This window comes from Rhagoletis pomonella, unplaced genomic scaffold (assembly GCF_013731165.1).
Source record: "Rhagoletis pomonella isolate Grant_MI unplaced genomic scaffold, Rhpom_1.0 Rhpom_scaffold_00006, whole genome shotgun sequence".
Lineage (NCBI taxonomy): Eukaryota > Metazoa > Arthropoda > Insecta > Diptera > Tephritidae > Rhagoletis > Rhagoletis pomonella.
In genome coordinates, this window is record NW_023458560.1 from 3921209 (window position 1) to 3927753 (window position 6545).

The 6545-nt window shown below is 41.0% G+C and overlaps 1 long non-coding RNA gene across 1 annotated transcript in view; it reads right to left on the minus strand.

The window, feature by feature from the left end:
- Positions 1-6: 6 nt before the first annotated feature.
- Positions 7-6545, minus strand: part of LOC118740315 — a 10052-nt gene continuing 3513 nt past the window's right edge. The window contains exons 2-3 of the long non-coding RNA XR_004993117.1: positions 584-862; positions 7-512 (exon numbers count right to left, since the gene is read on the minus strand). This is a non-coding gene — a long non-coding RNA (uncharacterized LOC118740315). The remainder of the gene's footprint in view (positions 513-583; positions 863-6545) is intronic.

The following is a 6545-nucleotide window of genomic DNA, read 5'->3' on the forward strand; positions in this document are numbered from 1 at the left end:
AATAAGTAAACAAAAAAGTTTATTCCAAACGTTCGGAATGAATAAAGAAATGCAGCCAATACGGCTTTTCAGCGACTGCTTTTTTGACATTTCCTTTTGTCTGTTTATATTTTAGTTGTTGCCTTTACGGCTTCAGTCAAATTCAATATGCCAAGTTTTTGTGATGTTTGCGGCAGTGGCAGTGAATTTACATAGAATTTGGGCTAAACTGAGCAGTACTGCTAGCTGCCACTGCTGTATTGTGAGACGCTTCATTGAACACCACACTTTCGAAAAAACAGCTGATTTCAAAAACTGCCGCTGCCACTGCCACTGCGTTATTGCATTTTGGGCTTAAGAATAAAATATGCAAATGCTTTCTTTTTAACCGTTTAGAAATTCGCTTGAAAATTTAATCTTGCCACGTCAAAAGATAATTTTACGCCCTGCATTTTTATTTCAGTAATGACTCCAACTAGTTAATTTAGGAATATTCCATCTTCGGCTGCACTTGAAGGTCTTGCACAAACTTGCTATTAAGGAATTTATATCATTATTATTTAATATATTTATATAATATATGTATAAATTAGGTTATATTTACTCGATTGGCACAGCGCTTTTAGAAAGTATAATTTTTTTATTGCAGAATATTAAATCGCTTTGCACAAAGTGCAGTGAGCACACAAAAGGGCGGTTCGGCAAGTCCCTTTGGTTTATGCAACAAGCCTCTATCCATTTTTTCCGTACATATGGCAATTGTGGAAAATTAAAGAATTTAATTTTGGTTCCTTTACAAAGATGGATAGTGTTTGGACAACCGTTAAAGCAGCAACTCATCCTTTTGAATTCACTTATTGAAATTAAAGCTCGTTCTGCAAATCTGGAAGAAAATAAATTAATTTAATAATTTTTATAATTACAGGCGCACGCAATCTAGGAGGCAAATTCTTAGAACGTGTCAGCTGACTCGATCTATCTTATGAGAGCACCATTTTTTTTGCCGTAAATTCGTGTCAGCTGATTTCTCTCTCCCTAGTTATATTAGTCAATAACGCAGAACTTATACTTAAACGCTGTCTGTAAAAGCAGAATTTTGTCGATTACTGGAGACCGCAGTGAATATCCAGAAACTACTTCAGTATTGCTTACTACAGTGTGGAAACTCATCCATGCCTTTTTATAAACTTACCTATATAATTATATAAACTACTTATTTTTCAACGAAAAACCTTATGCTGAATTTCCACTAGGCATTGATATGACGAAAAATGTATGCCATTTAAAAAAATGCTATGTGGAATTAAACTTGGAGTGCAATAGGGTATAGTCGTTGCGCTGGGTATGCAGTTACAGTTGCATGGCTATACTCAATCCCGACTCTTGCGTCCTCGTTCGCGCACTCTTGGCAACGTGAGCAACCCATGTGCGAGATGCGGTAACAAATCCGATTGGAGCCTTGGGTCACGAAAGAAAGAGAGGGAGCTTCGGTGGGGCCACTCCGACTTATTCGGTTTAAGGGCTCACTGAAGTCTGCAGCGACTGTCCCCCAGTAGGTGCGGCTACAAGCGGGTGTCTACTTGGAGCAAGCGGCTCGCTATATAAACGTGTATTTGGTTACGAAACCACTCCCGTCCCAGCAATGGGTTGTGCGCTGGGCTTGGGACCCGCCACGTAAAAACCACTTGCAGTGAAGAAGCATGGCAAAGCCTCGGATGAGACCCCCCCTTATGATGACGACCACGGTAAACGTCTAAAGGACTACGATTTGAGGGCATGCACCTGGAATGTCCGGACCCTTAATGGGGAAGGTGCCTCTGCCCGGCTGGTTGATGTCCTCGTAAGGACAAAAGCTGACATCACCGCCATCCAAGAAATGCGTGCAAGCAATGTCTAGGGCATTGCGACGTCTACTACAGCTGCCATGTAAAGGGGCTCAAATTCGGAGTTGGATTTGTGGTGGGAGAGAGACTCCGTCGCCGAGTACTCGCGTTCACCCCGGTGGACGAGCGTCTAGCCACAATCCGCATCAAAGCGAGATTCTTCAACATCTCGCTCATCTGCGCCCTTGCCCCGACGGATGAGAAGGATGAGGCATCCAAGGATCTCTTCTGTGAGCGCTTGGAGCGCACGTACGAGCGCTGCCCCCGTCATGATATCAAAATCGTGCTTGGCGACTTCAATGCCAGGGTGGGACAAGGAAGGGATCTTTGGAACCACCGTCGGAAAATTCAGCCTCCACGACGAAACGTCCGACAACGGATTGAGGCTGCACGACTTCGCCGGGGCCCGAAACATGGTAGTATGCAGTACTAGGTTCAAGCATAAAAAGATCCATCAAGCTACGTGGCTGTCTCCGGATCGAAAAACGAGAAACCAAATCGATCATGTGGTGATAGACGGAAGGCACGCTTCCAGTGTTTTAGACGTACGCACACTTCGAGGCCCAAAGATCGACTCGGACCACTATCTTGTTGCAGCCAAGATACGCACCCGCCTCTGTGCAGCAAAAAATGTGCGCCGAAATATGCAAGGAAAGCTTAACGTCGAAAAGCTGCAAACACAACAGACAGCCAGCGCTTTCGCTTCTCGACTCTCACACCTGCTCTCAGAGAGCACTCTTAACAAACCGACATATGCGAGCAGTGGAACCACATTTCCCGCTCATTAAGTACCGCCGCCGAAGAAGTAGTCGGATTTCAGCGAGCCCGAAAGAACAACTGGTACGATGAGGAGTGTAAGGAAACTGCAGAGAAAAAAGATGCTGCCTACAGGGCCACGCTGCGATCGGGCGCAACGCGCGCTATGTGGGACCGCTATAGAGTTCTGAAGAGGGAAGCGAGACGTATTTGCCGCAATAAGAAGAGAGAGGCCGAAATACGTGAGTGCGAAGAGCTTGAAATGCTGGCCGACAGGAAGAATGCCCGAAAATTTTACCAGAGAGTTAGGCGACTTACGGAAGGTTTAAAGACCGGGGCGTACTGCTGTAAGAACAATAATGGCGACCTAGTAACTGATGTCCAGAGCGTACTTAAATTATGGAGGGAACACTTTTCCGCCCTACTAAATGGTAGCAGCACGGGAGGTTGTAGAGAAGAAGAACCCGAGCCCGCAGGCGATGATGACGGAGTCGACGTTCCACCGCCTGACTATGACGAGGTACGTATAGCAATAACGCGACTGAAAAACAACAAAGCCGCTGGAGCTGACAGCCTGCCAGCTGAGCTATTCAAGTACGGCGGCGAGGAGTTGATAAGGTGCATGCATCAACTCTTGTGCAGAATATGGTCAGATGAACGCATGCCCGACGACTGGAATTTAAGTGTGCTCTGCCCAATACACAAGAAAGGTGACCCCGCCATTCGCGCCAACTACCGCGGGATCAGCCTTCTATGCATAGGTTACAAGGTATTATCGAGCGTATTGTGTGAAAGACTGAAGCCCACCGTCAATGAACTGATTGGGTCTTATCAGTGTGGCTTTAGACCTGGCAAATCCACCATAGACCAGGTATTCACAATACGCCAAATCTTGAAAAAGACCCTCGAGAAAAGGATCGACACTCACCACCTATTTGTCGACTTTAAAGCCGCTTTTGACAGCACTAAAAGGAGTGGCCTATACGCCGCTATGTCTGAATTTGGCATCCCCTCAAAACTAATACGGCTGTGTAAAATTACGTCGAGCAATACCACCAGCTCCGTCAGAATTGGGAAAGACCTCCCCGAGCCGTTCGCCACAAAACGGGGTTTCAGACAGGGCGACTCCCTTTCATGAGACTTCTTTAATCTGATGTTGAAGAAGATAATAAGAGCTGCAGAACTGAACCGCTCAGGAACAATTTACTACAAGAGCGTGCAATTGCTGGCTTATGCCGATGACATCGACATCATCGGCAACAAAAACCGCGAAGTCTGTTCTGCCTTTTCCAAGTTGGATAGGGAAGCAAAGCGAATGGGTCTGGTGGTAAACGAGGACAAGACGAAGTACCTCCTGTCATCAAACAAACAGTCAGCACATTCGCGCCTTGGCACCCGAAGTTTTATAAAGGGCGGAAAACACCATACAAGCGGCTTGTCAAACATTCTTCAAACCTACTTTTCCCATTTCGCCATACACCATGCAAACATGACTCATTCAAGCAAGGAATTTTAGTTTTCTTCCAGTTCACAATGTAAAAGGGTTTGGTTTTCTTCGATTTTTCCCTCTTGCGTCCTCATTCGGTGAAAATTCCGTTGCGAATGAGGCGATTTTATCATGCACAACGTAAGCGGTTTGACCAAACGTCAACATGGCGGCCAGAGAATCAAAAAATTTTGATTTTTGTTCACATTTCCCTCAAACAGCTTGTGAAACCTTCAAACACCCCCATACACAACATATGTAAATACTAGCTTTAAGCAAACGGATATTTCGCTTGGTTTGTCAAGCCGCTTGTGTTGGGTTTTTAACCGACTTCCAAAAAAGGAGGAGGTTATCAGTTCGTCGGAATATTTTTTTTTTTTTTCGGCTTATATGTATGTTACCGCATAACTTTGGACCGAATGGTAGTGACTCAGAGGTGGTCCCATACTAATATGGTTGAGATCCGATCAGTGGATCTTGAGATATATATATATATATATATATATTATTTTTATATGGGAGTTGAAGTCGGTTTTTTTTTTGCTAAAAATTACTTGTTCACTTTTAAGCACATCTGCATGTGCTGCTAAATATTCAAAATGTTATCGATAATTATTTTCATTAAGTCGTTATATTTTCAACTTATTTTGAACCTGTAAATCTCGATAACGAATGGATAGAACACGCATTGTTCGATCATAAGGATATTCATATTGGTTCTTCATTAGATCCAGAAAATTATATGAAACAAGTTTTTGAATTAAAAGATTCTTCAGGTTCATATAAGTTTCCTAATTTAAAAAAAATATATCTACATTATTAAATAGCCCTTTTCTAATGTTTCAGTAGAACGTATATTTAGTAGTTTAAAAATGTGTAGGACTGACTTGACTGGTCGTCACTGATGAGCACTGATGATACGCCATCTTGTTTCGCTGGAAAACGAGCGAAAAGTAAACCAAGCAAAGAAAACAATGAAAACCAAAATTATTGTCAGCCACTTTAAGCACACAATTTAGGTAATATTAATCATTAAAACGCTTTAAAATGTGTTGTCATGTTGAATTTACTCTTATTTAGTTAAATAAAAGTGTAATATAGTGGTGCTTGTGATGTGAACAAGCGCTTAGCTGACGAAGCAATCCCTCCATTCAGTCGTAACTCTCACCCCGGTCCACAATGTGTTATTTCCATATTCTAGAAAATATTAATTAAATTATTTCATTTCGGCAAATTTCAAAACAACGTCAAAAAAGTTTTTAGAAATTCCTGATTAATACGAAACAATAACAACTACAAAACTTAAATCAAAGTAGGGCCAAACGGGTTTTGATTTGGAAGATTATCAAGCGCAATAACATTTATACTAGGTTCACATATAAGTAGATTATCCTCATTTTCAAGCTTAACACCCTAATCTGTAATTATAACAAGAGATTAGCCATATAAAATTTGTCCCTTGTTAATCTGTAATTATAAAATAATCTCAGATTTAACCGATAACTTTTCGGTGTCCATCCTAGTTTTATCGATTGTTTTTGCGAAAAAAGAGGAGAAATGCCAAATGTAAAAATAAACAAAAATGTACGCTAGCAAGTAAAAGAGGTTTGTAAAGGTATTTTTAATAAAATGTTAAGTTAAAATATATTTATATTGCTTATTATAGTAGAAAAACGCGAACACGGTGGCACAGGGAAGAAACATAACTTTTCCTTGAGATGTGAGCACAACAAATTTGACGGCTAATAATCTCAGATTTGCATGTGTAAACGGGTGATTAAAAGACGAGCTTTGATTGAGATAATATTAGGTGCGTTCATTTAAAATCTCCAGCAGAAACCAACCAACTTCGGCGAAATGTCATCTGTTCTCTCACAAGAGAGAAATATCCAAAATAGTACGCGAACAGAAAATTTGCAGAAACTTGCAAGTTAGACGAACAGCTGATATAATTTTTGTTTACATACAAAAGTGTAAAATTTAAAACGTACGAAAAGTCATCGCAAAGTGTTATACTGACACAGTTTACTGATTAAACAAATGATTACTTATTTCTTACAAGTTTAATTAGTCGCATTTTGTAATTTTTATCTTCCAACCCATCAAATTCAATTTTGTGATTTGCGTAAATGCCAACCAGCTGTTTTTGATCAGCTGTTTTCCTGTTGGCAAATTGCTGTTGGCAAAAATTTTTCCAACAGAAACCAGCAGCTTCCCCTCAAAATGAAATGTCAGTTTGCTCTCTCAATTTCCCCTACTTTGCAAGTTTTTTGCGTACGCGAACGCAAAAACTTGTAAGTTTTGGTTAAACATGAACAATTAACAGCTACGCGAACGAACCTATTGATATGTGAACATAGTTTTAAACATGTATATTTGAATCTTAATCTCAATGTTTAAGTTGTTGGTGTTATGTGATTTATGCAACAATTTCTAAAATA